The 21,251-nt window shown below is 38.9% G+C and overlaps 1 long non-coding RNA gene across 1 annotated transcript in view; it reads right to left on the bottom strand.

The window, feature by feature from the left end:
- Window positions 1-21,251, bottom strand: part of LOC112825153 (uncharacterized) — a 322,912-nt gene that overhangs the window by 84,733 nt on the left and 216,928 nt on the right. The gene's annotated exons all lie outside the window — the stretch shown is intronic.

The raw sequence follows: 21,251 nt of genomic DNA, 5'->3' as shown, positions 1-21,251 counted from the left end.
GTATGAGTTCTAACAGTTTTGGGGTGGAGTCTTTTGGGTTTTCCACATAAAGTATCATATCATCTGCAAAGAGTGAGAGCTTGACTTCTTCTTTGCCAATTCTGATGCCTTTTATTTCTTTTTGTTGTCTGAGTGCTGTGGCTAGGATGTAGTGTACATCCTAGTACTATGTTGATTAGCAGTGGTGATAGTGGACATTCTTGCCATGTTCCTGACCTTAGGGGTAAAGCTCTCAGTTTTTCCCCATTGAGAATGATATTTGCTGTGGGTTTTTCTTAGATGGCTTTTAAGATATTGAAGTATGTACCCTCTATCCCTACACTCTGAAGAGTTTTAATCAAGAAAGGATGCTGTACTTTCTCAAATGCTTTTTCTGCATCTATTGAGAGGATCATATGGTTCTTGTCCTTTCTTTTATTAATATATTGTATCACATTGATTGATTTGCGGATGTTGAACCAACCTTGCAGCCCAGGGATAAATCCCACTCGGTCGTGGTGAATAATCCTTTTAATGTACTGTTGGATCCTATTGGCTAGTATTTTGGTGAGAATTTTCATCTCTGTTCATCAGGGATATTAGTCTATATTTCTCCTTTTTGATGGGGTCTTTGTCTGGTTTTGGAATCAAGGTAATGCTGGCCTCATAAAATGAGTTTGGAAGTTTTCCTTCCATTTCTATTTTCTGGAACAGTTTCAGAAGAATGGGTATTAATTCTTCTTTAAATATTTGGTAGAAATCCCCTGGGAAGCCATCGGGTCCTGGGCTCTTGTTTGTTGGGAGATTTTTGATGACTGCTTCCATTTCCTTAGTGGTTATGTGTCTGTTAAGGTTTTCTATTTCTTCCTGGTTCAGTTCTGGTACTTTATACTTCTATAGGAATACAGCCATTTCTTCCAGATTGTCTAATTTCCTGGCATATAGTTGCTCACAATATGTTCTTATAATTGTTTGTATTTCTTTGGTGTTGGCTGTGATCGCTCCTCTTTCATTCATGATTTTATTTCTTTGGGTCATTCCTCCTTTCTTTTTGATAAGACTGGCCAGGGGTTTATCAATCTTATTCTTTCAAAGAACCAGCTCCTAGTTTCGTTGATCTGTTCTACTCTTCTTTTGGTTTCTAGTTCATTGATTTCTGCTCTGATCTTTATTATTTCCCTTCTCCTGCTGGGTTTAGGCTTTATTTGCTGTTCTTTCTCCAGCTCCTTTAGGTGTAGGGTTAGGTTGTGTATTTGAGACCTTTCTTGTTTCTTAAGAAAGGCTTGTATTGCTATATACTTTCCTCTTAGGACCGCCTTTGCTGTATCCCAAAGATTTTGAACTGCTGTGTTTTCCTTTTCATTTGTTCCATGAATATTTTTAATTCTTCTTTAATTTCCTGTTTGATCCATTCACTCTTTAGTAGGATGCTCTTTAGTCTCCATGTATTTGAGTTCATTCTGACTTTCCTCTTGTGATTGAGTTCTAGTTTCAAAGCATTGGGTCCAAAAATATGCAGGGAATGATCCCAATCTTTGGTACCGGTTGAGAGCTGACTTGTGACCTAGGGTGTGATCTATTCTGGAGAATGTTCCATGGGCACTAGAGAAGAATGTGTATTCTGTTGCTTTGGGATGGAATGTTCTGAATATGTCTGTGAAGTCCATCTGGTTCTGTGTGTCATTTAAAGCCTCTATTTCCTTGTTGATCTTTTGCTTAGATGATCTGTCCATTTCAGTCAGGGGGTGTTAAAGTCCCCTACTATTATTGTAGTCAATGTGTTTCTTTGATTTTGTTATTAATTGCCTTATATAATTGGCTGCTCCCATGTTAGGGGCATAGATATTTACACTTGTTAGATCTTCTTGTTGGATAGACCCTTTAAGTAGGATATAGTGTCCTTCCTTGTCTCTTATTACAGTGTTTGGTTTAAAATCTAATTTGTCTGATATAAGGATTGCCACCCCAGTTTTCTTTTCATGTCCATTAGCATAGTAAATGGTTTTCTACCCCCTCACTTTCAATCTGGAGGTGTCTTTGGGTCTAAAATGAGTCTCTTGCAGCCACATATCGATGGGTCTTGTTTTTTTAGCCAATCTGATACCCTATGTCTTTTGCTTGGGGCATTTAGCCCATTTACATTCAGGGTAACTATTGAAAGATATGAATTTAGTGGCACTGTATTGACTGTAAGGTGGCTGTTACTGTACATTGTCTCTATTCCTTTATGGTTTATGTTACTTTTAGGCTCTTTCTTTGCTTAGAGGATCCCTTTCAATATTTCTTGTAGGGCTGGTTGGGTGTTTGCAAATTCCTTTAGTTTTTGTTTGTCCTGGAAGTTTTTTATCTCCCCTTCTATTTTCAATGGCAGCCTAGCTGGATATAGTATTCTTGGCTGCGTATTTTTCTCGTTAAGTACGCTGAAGATATCATGCCAGTCCTTTCTGGCCTGCCAGGTCTCTGTGGATAGGTCTGCTGCCAATCTAATGTTTCTACCATTGTAGTTTACAGATCTCTTGTCCCAAGCTGCTTTCAGGATTTTCTCTTTGTCTCTCAGACTTCTAAGTTTTACTATTAGAGGTCGGGGTGTTGACCTATTTTTATTGATTTTCAGGGGGGTTCTCTGTGCCTCCTGGATTTTAATGCCTGTTTCCTTCCCCAAATTAGGGAGGGTCTCTGCTGTAATTTGCCCCAATATACCTTCTGCCCCCCTCTCTCTCTTTCTTCTTCTTCCGGGATCCCAATTATTCTAATATTGTTTTGTCTTATGGTATTACTTATCTCTTGAATTCTGCCCTTGTGATCCAGTAGTTGTTTACCTCTCTTTTTCTCAGCTTCTTTATTTTCCATCATTTGGTCTTCTATATCACTAAATCTCTCTTCTGCCTCATTTATTCTAGCAGTTAGAGCCTCCATTTTTTATTGCACTTCATTAACAGCCTTTCTGATTTCGACTTGGTTAGATTTTAGTTCTTTTATTTCTCCAGAAAGGGTTTCTCTAGTATCTTCCATGCTTTTTTCAAGCCCAGCTAGTATATTTATAATCGTCATTCTGAACTCTTGTTCCGATATCTTACTAATGACCATATTGATTAGGTCCCTGGCAGTCTTGTTCTTTTTTTTTTTTTTTTGAGGTGAGTTTTTCTGTCTTGTAATTTTGTCCAGAGGAGAATAGATGAATGAGAGAGCAAAATGCTAAAAGGGTAACAACGACCTAAGAAAAATATACACTAAATAAATCAGAAGAGACCCAAAACCAGGGGTAAAAGAAAGGGAAAGAAAAATAAAAGAATATGATCAGGCTGGTAAATAGATCAGAGCCATGCACTAGATTTGGGGCATATTTTGGTCTGCTAGAAGAAACTGCCTCCCAAAATTTTAAAGAAAGTAAAACTTAATGCATGTACAAAAATCATGGTAAATATGATGAAGGGATGGAATATGACTGTAAAGATGACAATTATAAAAGATTTTATAAAAGCAATTGATAAGGTAAGAAGTTGGTTGAAAAAAGAAAGAAGAAAAATTTTAAAAAAACAAAAGAAAAAAGGGGGGGAGAGAATGTGATCAGGTAGGAGACTAGAACAAAGCTATACACTAGAGATTTAGGGTATATTTTGGTCTGTTAGAAAAAACTGTATCCCAAAAATTTTAAAGAGAGAAAAACATATATATACAAAAAATGGGGTTAACTACAATGAAGGGATAGACTATGACTCTAAAAATGAAAATTAAAAAAGTTTTTTCAAAAAAGGATTGATAAAATAAGATGTTGGTTGAAAAGGGGAAAAAGAAAAATTCAAAAAAAATAGAAAAAGAAAAAGAATAAAGCAAATTTTAAAAATTAACTTTGAAAGACTAAAGAATCGGGGAGGGGGGGAAGCCATGAATTCTATGCGCTGTATTCCCCTAACATTCTTGGAAGAGCCAAGAACTTGGGGCCCCACTCCTCAGTGAGCCCCCAGAGAAAAGCAGTCAATCACTCCCATCTCCCCGGTCTCTGGCCACACTCCATGCTCACCGGGCCTGTCACCAAGCGTTTCTATCTCTGGCACACGACCCCGTTTGGAGTCTCCAAACCCAGCAGATCCCTGCGGTGCGCTCCCGTGCCGCTCCTCCCGGGGGAGGAAGGGGAGTCTCCCTGGATCTGCTGCTTGTTGGGACCCTGCTGGAAGAGCAGTGGCCCAACTGTGCCACGGATCATGGTTTATGGCAACCCGGAGCTGAGAGCCCACTCCTCGGCTCTGTCTTTGTAAGTGGCTTCCCCGCTCTGATACCTGGGAGCTCTGCCACACTCAGGCACCCCCGGGCTTTCTGTGACCCTGAGGGTCCTGAGACCACACTGTCCCAGCTAGGGTTCCCCCCCCCCCCCCCCCCCCACCGCCACTTAGCCACTGGAGCAACGTCCCTCAGTGGAGCAGACTTCCAAAATTTCCAATTTTGTGCTCTGCTGCTCTACCACTTGCCAGTAGTGGCTGACAGAGGCTCCCTCCCTCCCCATCTGTCCTCCTGAATATCACCTCGGATTCACTTCTCTGCACGTCCTACCTTTCAGAAAGTGGTCACTTTTCTGTTCAGAGAGTTGCTGCTATTCTTTTCTTCAATCTCCTGTTGAGTTTGTAAGTGTTCAGAATGGTTTGATCCCTATTCAGCTGAATTCCTGGGACCAGACAAAATTTAGGTCTCCTACTCCTCCGCCATCTTGCTCCTCCACTGAAGACAACTTACCTTTCAACACTCATCACCATTTTGAGGAATGCTTCCTTTTCCCCTAAACTCTCAGGTAAAACTCGTCATTCTTGCTCTGCAGTTTCTTGTAATTTTCTAAAATTTTAAGCCTATCTGCACCTAATGAATGATAAGCTACTTGAAGGAAAGGACTGAGCCTGAGTTGTTGCTATATCCCTATCAAATTTTCTAGGGATACTGTGTTCATCTCTCTCATAATGGAGACTATTTATTGGGCATCTAGAATGATTTAGATATTATTCCAGACATTTTATATTCATTATCCCATCTAATATTCACAATAATCCCATCTCTACTTTACAGAATTTAAAACTGAGGGATTATATAGTCTAAATAACTCCACCAAAGTTACACAGCTAGTAAATGGGGAGCCAGAATTCAAGTATGGCAGCGCCAACATGGTTTCTTCTCCCACAAAATAGCTCTGACTTAGCATTTAATACTATTAGTATTTATTCTGTCCTATGTGATTTATTCCGAATTTATGCCCCATCGTCAGTAAGAGACAATGGAGCCTTTGGCTCTCCTCTTTTGGCTTGAGAGATTACTCAAGATACAATCTTTCTTTTTACCACATCTGCCTACATAGAAATCAAGAGAGTGAGTACTTCCTTTATAAAGGCAAGACTGTAAATTACCATATTCAAATTATAATTCTAAGGTTCTACCTTTGTCCTGGTTTGGCTCTAGTCTGTTCCCTATGATGTTATCAGAAGAGTAGCTAAGTTTCTGGTACATGAAATATTTGTATTCAATTCATGTCATAATTTTGAAACTTTGAGGTTTGGATGTAGAGTAAGTGAAACCATAGAAATATTGTCTACACATGTACATTTCCATGTTGGACTGTGATACTCCAGTATGGACATTAAATGTATTCATATTTATGGTACAAGAAAAAAGATAAAGAAAGTATTTTTAGGGGCACCTGGGTGGCTCAGTCAGTTAAGCATCTGACTCTTGATTTCAGCTCAGGTCGTGATCTCAGGTTCATGAGATCAAGCCCTAAGTTGGGCTCCGTGCTCAGCTCTGCACTCAGCATGGAATCTGCTTAAGATTCTCTCTCTCCCTCTGGCCCTCCCCCCACTCTCTCTCTCTCTCTTCTTCCCTCTAAAACTACATAAATAATAAATAAAATCTTTTTTAAAAAGTATTTATATTTGCAAATGGGAATTACATACAGAATTGCCCATTTCCAATAATGTGTAATATCAATGTGTCAAGAGAACACCAATTAAGATCTAAGTATAAAATATACTCTGATTTGGGCAAATCCACTTTATTAATAAATATATAGTGAAGTAATTTTCTTTAAAATATAAAATTAAAAAGAAATTAGCAACTGTTCTTTTATTCATAAGAGAAGTTAACTAGGTTGTGTGTGAATAAGAAGTTTGAGACAAGGTAAACTCCATAGTTAAAGAGGGGAAATACTACCACAGACACAGTGGATCTGGTCAAGCCTTACAAAGCAATAGTTGTATGTATGTTATATGTATCAATAAGTTGTGTATATGTAACCTCTTTGTCTCAGGAGTAGCCATTTTATTCTGGAGAGGCAATATACTTCGCCAGAATAATCGGTTTTCCATTATTGATCTAAAGAGATCATTAAAAATGCAACCACTCTGGAAAACAGTATGGAGGTTCCTCAAAAAGTTGAAAATAGAGCTACCATACGATCCAGCAATTGCACTACTGGGTATTTACCACAAAGATACAAATGTAGGGATCCGAAGGGGTACGTGCACCCCAATGTTTATAGCAGCAATGTCCACAAGAGCCAAACTGTGGAAAGAGCCAAGATGTCCATCGACAGATGAATGGATAAAGAAGATGTAGTATATATACACAATGGAATATTATGCAGCCATCAAAAGGAATGAGATCTTGCCATTTGCAACAACGTGGATGGAACTGGAGGGTGTTATGCTGAGTGAAATAAGTCAATCAGAGAAAGACATGTATCACATGACCTCACTGATATGAGGAATTCTTAATCTCAGGAAACAAACTGAGGTTTGCTGGAGTGGTGGGGGGGTGGGAGGGATGGGGTGGCTGGGTGATAGACATTGGGTAGGGTACGTGCTATGGTGAGTGCTGTGAATTGTGCAAGACTGTTGAATCACAGATCTGTACTTCTGAAACAAATAATGCAACATATGTTAAGAAAAAAGAAAAAGAAGAAGATAGAGGAGGGGAAGAATGAAGGGGGGTAAATCGGAGGGGGAGACGAACCATGAGAGACGATGGACTCTGAAAAACAGAGGGTTCTAGGGGGGAGGGGTGTGGGGGGATGGGTTAGCCTGGTAATGGGTATTAAAGAGGGCACGTTCTGTGTAGAGCACTGGGTGTTATGCACAAACAATGAATCATGGAACACTACATCAAGAACTAATGATGTAATGTATGGTGATTAACATAACAATAAAAAATTTAAAGAAAAAAAATTCCTTATCCTTAAAACTTGGGCTTCCACATTCACTGAATAGTTTCTTATGTACATTTGACTTGTTATCCAATACATTACATCCACAACAATGACTACCGAATGTCCACTAAGCATCTGGGATTTCTAAACCAATGTTTCTGTGTATTTCCAATAACTTTAGGTTGAGTTCTAATCTTCTTTGTTGTTGACTGAACGTCATCTCAATAGAAGACAACATAGTCAAAAGGTCCTTGCAGCTAAAACACTGGGGTCAAAATATCCTGCTTTGAGCAACCACTGTGCATGGGCTAAAGTCACTATATATTATAAATCTTACCATCCCAGAGCCTTTAGTGTTGTGGGAGTAGAGAAGTAAGGAATTATGGAAGGTGACTATTACACAAAGAAAGAAGCAATCCAGATGTTGCTGGGGTCCTCTAGAATCATTAACCATTAATTTGACTGAGCAAGAAATTCTGAGCTATAATAAGAAAAATATGAAATAAAACAATTTTAAAAGCCACAATTATAATCTCAAGCAGCCTTTTCATAGTAGTCTACTTCATGAGTTTCATTCAGCATCTACCATCAAATAATTCATTTATAGATCAAGATTTCTGGAAAAACTTTCTTAGTGTATGGTATAAAAAATTCTACTTTTTTAATAATCTAATTTTAAGAAAGTATTTTACATGCTGAGTAGAAAACATTTACTTCTCCTGTGTGTTGCTCTTTTTCTTTCAAACTACTAACACACTCAAAACACTTCTGACATCAGATGTGTGGGATTTTTTTCCCCACACTAAGCAGTTCTCTGTGACACCAGCTGGGTATCCCACAATTTAATTCAATTCTGACGCCAAAAAGAACTAGTGGAAACCCCACAGGTTAAGGGCTCAGTCACAATGGCTGCCTGCCCCACCCCCACTTCAGATGTCAATCACAAGTAGTATGTCCCCAAATTATGCACAATTTCTGTCCATGACCCATGGACATGACCCTCCCCTTGGATTTGATTATTTGCTAGAACAGCTCACAACTCAGAAACCCTCCCTTATTTACATTTACAAGTTCATTACATAGTAAAGAATATGATAAAGGATACAAGTGGATGCCAGATGAAGCTAGATGAAGAGATTTATAGGGTATAGGAGCTTTTGTCCTTGTGGTGTTGGGATGCACCACCATCCCAGCACATAGATGTGTTCACCAACCTAAAAGCTCTCTGAACCTCTTACTTCAGGGATTTTTATGGAGGCTTCACCATGTAGGCCTGATCAAACATTAACTCCATTTTCAGTCCCTCTGCCTTCTCTGGAGAATGCGGGATTGGCGGAAAATTCCAAGCTTCTGATTTGGCTTGGTCTTTCTGGTGACCAGCTCACATCTAGTAGCCCACCAAAATCACCTCATTAGAACAAAAGACACTGTTATCACCCAGGACATTGCAAGGGATTTTGGAGCTCTGTGTCAGGAACCAGGAGCAAGGAACACTGTGTATAACTATTTCTTATTATTTCACACATGCCTAAACAAATTATTTTTAAGTCCCAGATCCATCAGCTAACAGATATACAATTCATACAAATTCTTAATCACAGCTTTAAAAATAATGTAAAGAATACTCATTCTGTTCCTGGCACTGTGCTATGAGCTTTAGCTCTAACTGCATCTTTGAAACCCTAGAAGAACCATATGAATTGATACCAGTACAAACCCAATTTTACAGGTAAGTAAACTGAGTCAAAAGGCAAAATATGGTCTAAATTTGAAATTTGAACACAAGAAATCTCACTCTCAAAGCCCATGCTTTTAATCCAACATCCAAATGAGGAATATATAGAATGAATGAGTTATATGATAGACAGATTAGATAGATAGATAGATAGATAGGTAGACAGATAGACAGACATAGACAGACAGACATGCCTTCCAGGCCTTTAAATTTTATGAATTTCTATCATAGATACTGAGTTGCCAAGACCTATCAAATACTAGCTCCATACTTTATGATTAATAATATACTTGAGGAAATATTCAGTTTCTGCTTTTCTGAAAAAATCCAAAGATGTTCTGTTCTGTGTATTGTTCACATGGTCAAAATTAATATTGCAAATGGAAATGTTAGTAACTATGTTTAAATCTGTTTACATTTATTATTTAATAAATGTAAAACTCTACATTTCAAATATTCATTCACAAAAAAAAGTTCTTTTTTAAATCTAGTACTTTGTGGAAAGAAGAATAAAAGAAGCTAGTCTCCCCCATATTAAATTGTTAGACAATTATAATAACCAATGTTAGAAGCTATCTGAAAGTTATCAAAAATTAGCAATAAATGTGAGTTTTGGCTCACTCTTAACAATGCCCCAAATTTATTTAAGGACCTAATGGCAAAACTGAAATTTTGTTCTATTTGTTAGAGTCCTGTTTCATAACCCTGTTGCCACAGCTGAAATTAACAATAGCCCTTCTAAACCTCATAGCCATCATCACAGCAACTCTCAGAGTATGCTCTTGAGACCCCCATGACTGTATGTGGGGATCGAGAACTCAAAACTATTTTCAAAATAATACAAAGACATTATTTGCATTTTTCACTCTCATTCTCTTCCAAATGAACAATGGAGTTTTCCAGAGGGCTACATAATGTGTGCTACCCTTACAAACTAGCGTAGAAGGTAATCTGAAAATTCAGCTTTCTTCTGTTAGCCAGAGACATTAAAGAGAGCCACAAAAATCTAAAACAATACCTCCATTATCACTATTTTTTGCTTTGAAAACTATACTTCTTTTTAATAAAAATGTTATTTATGTTAACAATGAATAGATTATCATTTTAAAATTAATGAATTTTATTATTAATTTAATATATTAAATTTATAAAATTAATAATTTAATAATTTAACCACCCCGGGGAGTTGGTCAAGCATCCAACTCTCGATTTTGGTTCAGATCATGATCTCAGGGTCGTAAGATTGAGCCCCACGTCAAGCTCCATGCTGGGCGTGGAGCCTGCTTAAGATTCTTTCTCTACCTCTCCCTCTGTCCCTCCCTCCCCTTGCTTGCATGCTCTTACTCTCTCTCTCTCTCTCAAAAACAAATAAATATTAACTTATATTAAATTAATGAACATATAAATATGTTAAATTTTCTGTTTCAATTACCAATACAGCAAATATACATAGATATTATAAATAAAAACTCGTTGGCATCTTCAATAATTGTTAAAGGGGGTCTTGAGAACCACTGATCTACAGTACCCATCATTTGTCCTACTCAAATTCCTCACTCTTTATATTCTCTGAGTTTAGCTTATTGACTATGATCATCCCTGGTGTGTTGTTCCATTTTTGGCTGTCTGTTACCTTACAAAATCTAAGACAGTACAGGGGCGCCTGGGTGGCTCAGTCGTTAAGCGTCTGCCTTCGGCTCAGGTCATGAGCCCAGGGTCCTGGGATCAAGCCCCGCATCGGGCTCCCTGCTCGGCGGGAAGCCTGCTTCTCCCTCTCCCACTCCCCCTGCTTGTGTTCCCCTCTCGCTATGTATCTCTCAGTCCAATAAATAAAAATCCTTAAAAAAAAAAATCTAAGACAGTACAAAGTCTTCTGATTCCGACTTTTAAACAAATTAGTCTTGGTCAATAACTCCATCTGAGGGTACAATACATCAGATGGTGCTTTTCCATAGACAGACTTGACAGAATCTGTTCTGAACAACATCATGTTTTATCTGGAATACACCACGCCATCACGAAAGTCTGGGAACTTATTGTTGAAGAGAAATTTATTAAACTTCATCGTTAAACTTCTTGATGTCTGAGAATTTTCATGTTGCCATTGTGTAAGGTGATGAATTATATTAAAATTGTGTAGACCCTGCGGTGCCTGGGTGGCTCAGTTGGTTAAGCAACTGCCTTCGGCTCAGGTCATGATCTCAGGTCCTGGGATCGAACCCCGCATCGGGCTCCCTGCTCGGCGGGAAGCCTGCTTCTCCCTGTCCCACTCCCCCTGCTTGTGTTCCCTCTCTCGCTGTCTCTCTCGCTGTCAAATAAATAAAATCTTAAAAAAAAAAAAAATTGTGTAGACCCTCAGCATATCAGACTCCATACTGGGCCTTCCACAGGTTCAATAGGAGCTAAGGACCACTCCAGACCATCCATATGCCCTGCTTAGAGCCTGGCCTGGGTGGCTCAGAACAGAGGTAAAGGAACATCTCTCAGCAGCTCTGAATATTTTCTGCCAGTCTCTCCATTTTAAAGCATTCTCTCCGTTTATGATTATCCCACTATATCCCTCTGGTTCTACTCCTATCTCTAATTACAACCGTCCATGCTCTAAACAAAAGTCTTTCATGGTGATTTCTCCTTAACCTTTTTCTCTACTCAACTCACAGGATGAGACCTTCCATACCCACGTGTGTAGGTATCATCTATATACAAGTGACCCTCAAATCACAAGTCTAACCCTGACTTTGCTTATGACTGCAAGGCCTCAATTCCTAATGGACTGTTAAATAACTCCAGATGGATGTTTTGCTAGCTCCTCGCATAACATACGAAACCCAACTCATTATTTTCCCCAACAAACAACAAAATTTAAAATTGCTCCTCTCCTTCTGTTTTACTAGTTCTTAGCCATAGGGATTTTTCCCCTCTAAGGAACATTTGCCAATGTCTGGAAACAGTTTTTGGTTGCCACAACTGGGGGAGGGGGTACTACTTGCATCTAGTGGATAGGGCCACTGATGTTACTAAGTACCCTACAATGCATAGGACAGCACCCACTGAAACAAATTATCTAGCCCCAAATGTTAACAGTGCTGAAGTTGAGACATACTGCTCTATTGCCATCACTTGTCCATCCTCCCTCCAGCCAAGCAAGTTGACCCATGGCTCTGGCACAGATGTGGCTACCAGGACTCTCACAGCTGAATTTGAAACAGAAGCAGCTGGAGGTCATGGAGAAACAAGGGCCTGAATACAGTAGGATGGTATCTAAGGTGAAGGTGGGTTCAAAAATCCAGTGGATGGCAGACTGGCAGATCCCTGCTCCTCATCTCACGCTGGTGAGAGGGAGTTCATAGGGATCACTCAGAGTTCAATGCATCTTCTATATTTGTGGAGATGCAGTAGCCTACCTTTTGACTTCTACTTGGGCAATCAAGATGTTGAAATGAGCTGACAGCAGTTTTAGAAGCAGCACGCTGCTGAGTTAGGATAAATTTGTTCTCTTAGAGCCTGTGTGGGTCAAGAATGTGTTCATGTTTCCCATCGACCAGATGAAGGTCAGACAGCATGCTAGCTGTAGTAGAGCCTCTCCTGTAGACTTCCTGTGCTGAGCTCTCAGCAGACACATGCTCAAGATGCAGCAGGCAATTGCTAAGAGTTGTAGACAAAGTAAGTCACTAGCTGAAATAGGAAAACGTGCATCTGCATCAGGGGAATTATAGGTGAGACACTCATAGATATGCAAGGGTCTCCAAAGACCCCACAAAGGCACTTCCAAGAGAATCAACTTTAATCATCTGACAGGCTGCAAAGGCAGAGTCATATTATAAGGGTAACAACTTTTGCATCTCCCTGGTATCTCCTCCCTCCCATGGGTCTAACAAATTAAAGGAAGGGAAGCATGCCAGGGGTGAAGTTGCCAGCCACCATTGCAGAGCAGGCCCCCGGCTTGGCAAGGGAGAGTGGGAGAAGGTTTTTACTTTCAATCACTTTCTGAGTCTTGCCACAATTTGACTGCACATGCTCCTTATTGAATTGAGACAAATTACTTAAAGCAACTATAATTTTTCCTCTTACCTAAGAATGAAGAGAGAAGTTATGCAGTCTGCCCATGTTTGTATCCAGAGACAGGGAGAGTACTATCCCTACTGAGCAGTATAAAAAGATCAGTGGGACCCTGCCTTTTAATGGAGTTACTATTATAATTACAGTTCCTACACATGAATCAATTCTGAGGTGCGGGCAGTGAGGCAAAACCTAGATTTGCCTGAAGTATCTGGCACCAGTCAGTCCAACAATACGGGTGCATTTGCAAGGAGAAAACTAAAGAAGGGATCCAGGATATTCCCTGTATTTATGGGAGTCATTGAGCAACTACTAGATGAGGGGAATATAACCTTAAAATGCAAAGATTTAGACATCACCCAAGTTAAATCACCCAGTCTCCCCCTCACACTCCATATGTAATCAGCCACCAATCAAATCTACCTCCACAATATTTGACAACCACTCCTCTCCATTCCCACTATGCTGGTTTCACTTCCCAAGTTCTCATTCCTGGATCTCCCAGCTGGTCTTTCTTCCACAGGATCTAACCACAACCATTTTTTAGTCAGATTCAAAAGAATAGAAATGTGGTTACCAGGGGGCCAAGGAGACAGAGGAAACGGGGAAATGCTAGTCAAAGTGTCCAAAGTTGCTGTTATGTAGGATGAATAAGTCTAGAGATCTAATGTACAGTATGAGGACTATAGTGTGTAATATTGTATTGCACTGGAAATTTGCCAAGAGAGTAGATTTCAGGTGCTCTCACCACACACACATTCAAAAAATGTGAGCAAATGAAATGCTAATTAGTGAGGCACCTGGGTGGCTTAGTCGGTTAAGCTTCTGCCTTCAGCTCAGGTCATGAGGTCGGGGTCTCTCTCTCTCAAATAAATAAATAAAATCTTTTTTAAAAAAGAAATACTAATTAGCTTGACTGTAGCAGTCATTTCACTATGTATATCAAAACATCATGTACACCTTACATATATACAATTTTACTAAAAAAAAATAAAAGAGCTATATTCTTAAAGCACAGGTTTGAACATACCATTTTCCAACTTGACAACATTTTGGGGGTATTTATTTTGGAGAATAAAATCTAAACACCTTAGCATGACATTCAGGGCTCTCCATGGTGTAGCCTCAATCTCCTTTGCTGTACTCATCTCCTGTTATACACACACAAACACACACACCGCGATGCCCTATCATTCTGGACTGTTTGCCATGGCCCAAATAGATCATACATTTTCTTGTCACTAGGCTCCTTTTCATATTTTGACTTCAATCCCAAATACTCTTTCCCCAGCCCCACCTTCCACTGTCTTTCTTTCCTCCAGCTTTTGAAACCCTATGCTTTGTTCTGAGTCCAGCTTATGGTAGAACTAGTGAAGCATTATCTGGCCTCCCAGTCAAAATGACCCCTCCTTCCTCTGTGCCCCAGCCATTTTTTTTTTACTACACTTATTTGCACCACTTGTTTTGACTCTAGCTTGTAATATAGATCATTTTTGTTTGTCTATCTCCCCCACCAGTTAGTAAATCGCTTGATGGCTTACATACAACAGACAATCAATAGATACTTGTTGAACTGAATTAAATGCTACGGACCAAAGTAGTTTCCTCCACACTTTTAATTTTCCTAGAATATACCATTCTCAGGTTTTGTTATCTACTGGTCCTTCCTGTTTCAGCAAAAATGACCTAGAAGAAGCAATACATTTCTTTTGTAAAGAACTCAGGACTATTTTTTTTTTTAAATACATGGAGGTGAAACAGAACTTTTTAAATGAACCTTTTTAAATCAAGTACTGCTAATGGTAAATAGATGAAGCGTCTCAATTTGAAACAAAGGTCTGTTCTTAGTGAAAAACAGCTTAAAAATAAATTATCTAAACTTGGTTTTAAAATACCCAATAATTCTGACGGCACAGCAAAACAATTTCTTTCCCTTAATAGAATGAGCACATAGTCTTCTTTTCTTTCATCTTTTTTTTTTTAATGGGTGACTTAGGTGTTACCTGTTAAGTGGACAAGGCAAAGATTATGTGATTTAAAAAATTCAATGACTTTAGAACTCCAAAAGCCTCATAATCTACAGCCCATTTCATATGTGCTATTTTCATTCTACCCCAGCCCTATCTTCTGTGGCAAGCATGGAACTAATCTCATCATAGTAGAGTTCTGTGTTCTTTTTCTCTACTGAATTGTGGATGCCTTGAGGACAAAGACTTCTCTATTCATATTTGTACCCCTAGCTCAGTGATTAGCATTTTATAAGCACTCAACAAATATAAGTGCTAATTAAATGAAAGAACAAAATGATGACAATGAAGTTGAACAGCAATCTGACATCATGGATAAAAGAGGGTCTTTGGAGTCAAAAGACTTGAGTATAAATATGACTTCACAGTTTACAAAGCATTTTTATATACAAAGTCCAGGAATCCTATGAAGTGATAGTATAGCCATTAGTACTATTGGCAAGATACTTCTCTCTCCTATATTTATAATAAAATTGCATATCCTGGCACTCTCGGGGTTGAGTAGGACCATATGACCAGCCAATGAGTTGAACATGTAAGTGACATTTGTCATCTCCATACCAGAGCGCTTAGTTGACAATGCAAGATTTCTGAACCCTCTCTTTTTCTTCTGGCAGAGAAACAGGTAGCATTCCATGTGCTCTGTGAGCTCAAGTCCCTGAGTGACTATGACAAGAACAACCCCACCCTCTCCTGCCAATCTTTAAAGAACATGTTGCTTAGGTGAGCAAAAATTTTAAAAAAGTTCTTGAAAGCCACTGAGATTTGTAGGTCATTTGTTAGCACAGCATAACCTACCCTATCTGACTGATACAGGCAGGCAAAACAATCACTGGTCTCCACATTTAATAGATAACAAAACTGAGTTGCAGAGAAACCAAGGGACATTTTTAAGATTGTATTAGTCAGTAGTTAGAAGCGTAATAAGTAGCAGAAATAGAATTCATTACAAGCACAAATAGAATTCATTGCCTATAACTATAGGTAGGGCATTTGTATACCAGTTTTTAAGGGAAAAAATGTTTAATGTATTTATTTAATTGAATACAATCGTGTATGTATGTATGTGTGTGTGTTACATATATAAACACACATATACATAATTTTAGAACAGACATAAGATAAAATAGAAGTAATCGTGGCTCGTGGGTGGCTCAGTCAGTTAAGCATCTGCCTTCAGCTCAGGTCATGATTCCAGGGTCCTGGGATCGAGCCCCGCATAAGGCTCCCTGCTCATCTGGGAGCCTGTTTCTCCCTCTCCTCCCTGCTCGTGCTCTCTCTCAGTATCTCTGTCACTATCTCTGCCTCTCTCTCTCTCAAATAAATAAAATCTTTTTTTAAAAAGTATCAAAATAATAAATTCTAGAATAATTACATTAAAATATTTTTTAGTTTTAGGCTTCTTTAGTGAAAACTTTTAAATTTATTATTAAACCTAAAATTGTTTATAATTTTAATTTACAAAAAAGCCTGAAATTTTAAAATTGTGTATTCACACCAACTATCTTGAGTTTTTGAAATTATGTCCTTGTTTAGAAAAAAATACAGATTTTTTTGTTTATTTGGAAAATGAACTTGATTTCTAATTAAGCTATCTTCAGATACTTTCCAGTAAGTAGATACTTTCCAGTAATTAGACACCTTATAATTATATATTCTTGTCAAAGTTGCTTGCATCTTTTGGAATTATTGCCAGAATAATAAAAAATATTTTATATATTTACAATTATTAAACTGAGTGTTGTGTGGATTATGAACTAAAGTATACTTTGTGTTTTTGTTATATAGTCAGAATTTGCGTTTCTGTTGCTGAAATTCATTATGCTTTTTCTTACTCTCATTAACTGTGACAAATATAAACAAACTAATCTTTCTCTTGAACAATAAAAAGTATTTTCAAGAATGTTAATTAAATATCATTTGTACTGTGCTGCCGAGGCTACCATGAATGTCCTTCCTTTTTCCATCAGCAATTTCTATCTTTAGGCAACTGAAAACGTTTCCTTTAGTTTTCATCTTACTCTTCAAGTACATTATACAAATGGACTGGGGAACAATGTACATCACTTTGAGAAGCCATTTCAATTCAAATATATCCATACATAAAACCTGAACCCCTGACTGGTTTTCATGATTATTGTATTCCCCTGAAAATTTTAACCACTTAATGATCTAGGATCAACTGACAAAGTAAATGTTCAGATGCTTCAGAGAGGAAAAATATCTACAAAACAATAATTATCAAATAAGTAATTTATTTCTCTACTACCATAATCATCCCCAGATAGACCAATGTCATAATGCCAGAAAAGTGTAACACTAGAAAAGGACGGTAGGCTGACTCAGTTAAGGATCTGTGATTGAATGCCACAGAACACAACCCTTGTTAACTTAAAAAAACCTGAATGCACTGGAAGGATACTGAGTATCTCACAGAATCCCAAGGACAAGTAAGGTCTTGGAAAAAAGAAGGACAGGTAGTTTGGGGTGCTTCTAGCCCATAACAAAAGGAGTTGTTACCACTATCAGAAAGAATTGTTTCAAAACGTTTGCTTCCTTGTGATAAGATCAAGACTCCTACAAGGAAAAATCTAATTCTTCTAGCCTCAATCACATGCACAAACTCTGGCCAGGGAGCAGGGTATGGCTCCTCCACTGACTGTCTTACCAAGAATAAGCCGGATGCGGTGGAGGGGGGGGCAGGGGATCCTTTTTCAGGGGACAATTGGCATGTTATTAGCAATTTAAGAGGGGATGGATGCGGAGCATTCAAAAAATCAGACGTCCTGCTCTTTTAGAGTTGAAAGCTGAAAGACAGGGGGCATTATTTTTGCTCCCATCTTAATCCCTCTGAGATACCAACAAAGTTTTGAAAAATAAGACAGGATAACAGATACGGTTCAGGTACAGAGCAGGCTTATTTTCACACACACCTGCCTGATAAGATTCTACCTTCAGGAGTCCATAAAAAGTTAACAAAACATACGATGAGTATCTTCTTTTCACTGGGTCAGTTTATCTAGTGAACTCCAGGATCCCAGCTGAGGAAGCACCTTAGCTTACTGGCAATGATCCTATTTCCAAGCAAGGTCACATTCTGAAAACCTGAGAGTTAGGGGTGCCTGGGTGGCTCAGTTGGTTAAGCATCTGACTCCTGATTTCGACTGGGGTCAAACACTGACCTCAGTGTTATGGGATCCAGCCCCACATTGGGCTCCATGCTCAGCGGGGAGTGTGCTTGAGATTCTCTCTCTTCCTCACCCTCTGACCCTCCTTTCTGCAAATAATAAATAAATCTTTTTTAAAAAAATACATAAATAAATAATAAATAAATAACCGAGAGTTAGGACTTCAACATATGAGTGGGGGGGCGGTCCATATTTGAACCCCTAACAGCAGGATTCTGGCCTCATGATGTACCAAAGCTTATTTTGCTCATTATCCAACTTGCAGCAACTAACCTATCCTGACAGCAGATGATCTGTGGGTTCCGGTTCCTTGTATTTTTGACTGGGCATGAGCCATGTATTAACATTTTACTCTTTCTGGCATTCTCACTTTATAAACCAACTACCTCCCACAACGCTTTGCTGGTGTACATACACTGGTACCCCTTAACTACACCAGCTAAAAGCAAAGAGAATGGTTAGCATGAGAGACGATGGACTCTGAGAAACAAACTGAGGGTTCTAGAGGGGAGGGTGTGGGGGGATGGGTTAGCCTGGTGATGGGTATTAAAGAGGGCACGTTCTGCATGGAGCACTGGGTGTTATACGCAAACAATGAATCATGGAACACTACATCAAAAACTAATGATGTAATGTATGGTGATTAACATAACAATAAAAAATTTTTTTAAAAAGAGGAAAGGGTTAGGACTAGACTCAAGGAAAAGTATTCAAATTCTTAAGTGATGCTGAAGGAGATGTGACATCTTGCATATGAAAAACGTCTAATTCTCCACAGTCACACAACACAGACATCAAGTGCTCACTCTTTTATTCATGTACAAAACCCACAGGCCCTCTCTGCTGAGAAATGCCCTGTTTCCCTGTCATAGCTGACGCTGTCACAGACTTCATAATCTTTCAGGGCTGTTCAGAGTCATAAAAATCACTAGGCCTTCGTGCCAGTCTATAAACTATTAGAGTCACTGCTCTCATATTAATATGGAAGAACATCATGAACAGAGACATAAGTATACTCCCTTTTTATTGATATTGACTTCATTGCAGAGAAAATTCCTCACAAGTCCATACTTTGCTGTTTGATTCCTTTACTTGGCTCTTCATATAATCTCTGACTTTGTAACATGTGAATCTCTCTACTGGTATTAGGATGGTATCTCTAACAATATTGTTTAATTTATTCCAGTTGCTTACAAACGGTTTCAGTGACCAATCATATTGGGAGAAAAAAAATTAATTTCTATTTTAATATGTTGAATATCTTCTAGAACTTCTCCCTCCAATTTTTTAAATCTTATAAAATCTTATAAATAATCTTATTAGTCTATATCTAGTCTAATATCTATAGTAATCTTATAAAATCACTTTTGAGCTCGTTTGTGTGTAATTAATATTATGTTCAAAATTTGTGTGGCCTCTTCCGAGATTAGAAGAAAAACGAGAAACACAACGAAGAAAATATTCTACATATAATTAGATCCCAGGGAAACACTTGCATCAAAACTCAGATTACTTGAAAAGATCCTTGCTTTGGCTTTGTAGCTGAATTTGAAATCAGGAAGACTAATTCTGATTAGTTTTAAAATAGAACTGCAGGGTTAATTGCTATATTCGCTAGCGTTTTCAAATGGGAAAAGTTCCACCAAATTATTCGAAAATGGAAAAGTATGGGAAATAGAATTTATTCTACAGGTGCCATTTACGGGGCAGTAATCATTAAGTCATCCTTGTCAAACACAAACATGAAAGATATCGGGATCAGCTCAAACTGGGAATAATTTCATCCAGAGGCAGTAAGAATTAAATCACCTAAATATATGTATATAACTTGCTTAATCAAATACTTTATTTTTGTGAGGTCACAGAGAGGTAAAGTGTATATTTAAACCTAAAACCTACTTCATTTTATATTTTTTGAAGTATCTTGAATAATTTTCCTTAGTTATTTCTTGCCATTCAACCGTACAGAATTTAAATGCTTTCAACTTTACCTTTTCTTAAAATAAATACGGTTGATAACATAATCATGGAGTAAATTAATACAAGTTTCCTCTTCCTCTCCAGATCCACTCTCTATTCATTTTTACTCTGTTCTGTGCAGGCTGTGGGAGAGGGGTCACTACCCTGGATCACTGCATTAGCATCTTTTTGAGGACTTGAGTGACATTAGACACCATCAGCAGATGGCAGGAGGGAGTGGAATCGGTCACAGTATTTATTCCCCTAGTTCCCTCCTGCACGGTTGCCAAGGGCTGGCTGTATCTGCCCAACAAAAACCCAGCTCCTGTCAAGCAGCTCCCTCCATACTTCTACAGCTGTCTTTATCTCCAGGTGCTGGTAATCATACCCTCTCTTCACACTTCCAGGTCTAGGATTAGTAAAGAATCTTCTTGTTCCTAGCTCCAGCGTGCTGCCCTCTTCCTTGTGGTGTACCTACATCCTTTCCGTATCTTTGAAAATAGCCCTTTGTGGGGCGCGTGCGTGGCTGAGTCATTTAAGCGTCCGACTTTTGATTTCAGCTCAGGTCATGATCTCAGGGTCCTGGGATCGAGCCCCAGTTGAGCTCCGTGCTCAGTGCGGAGTCAGCCTGAGATTCTCTCTCTCCTCTCCCTCTCCCTCTGCCCCTCCCTGCACTCACACCCATGTACTCTCTCTCTCTGAGATAAATAAATACATCTTTTTTTTAAGATTTTATTTATTTATTTGACAGAGAGATGGAGAACACAAGCAGGCAGAGCGGCAGGCAGAGGGGGAGGGAGAAGCTGGCTCCCCGCCGAGCGGGGAGCCGGATGCGGGACTCGATCCCGGGACTCCAGGATCATGACCCGAGCGGAAGGCAGCCGCTTAACCTACTGAGCCACCCAGGCGCCCTACGTCTTTTAAAAAAAAAAAAGAGAAAATAGCCCTTTATTAACCTCTATTCAAAATATCCTAATTTGAGTATCCCATCCAATTCCTGCCGGAACCAGGACTGTAATACTGCAATCCTGTAACCCATCGAACAAGATACACATACTGAAAAACTAGAGGAGGAAGGGTTACTCGTTTAGGAAAGCTGAGAAAACTGAATCCTGAGCTGACAG

Source organism: Callorhinus ursinus, unplaced genomic scaffold, assembly GCF_003265705.2.
Source record: "Callorhinus ursinus isolate GAN/ISIS: 27379988/994484 unplaced genomic scaffold, GSC_fseal_2.0 scaffold12, whole genome shotgun sequence".
NCBI classification, from domain to species: domain Eukaryota; kingdom Metazoa; phylum Chordata; class Mammalia; order Carnivora; family Otariidae; genus Callorhinus; species Callorhinus ursinus.
This window is presented reverse-complemented; position numbering and strand designations above follow the sequence as displayed.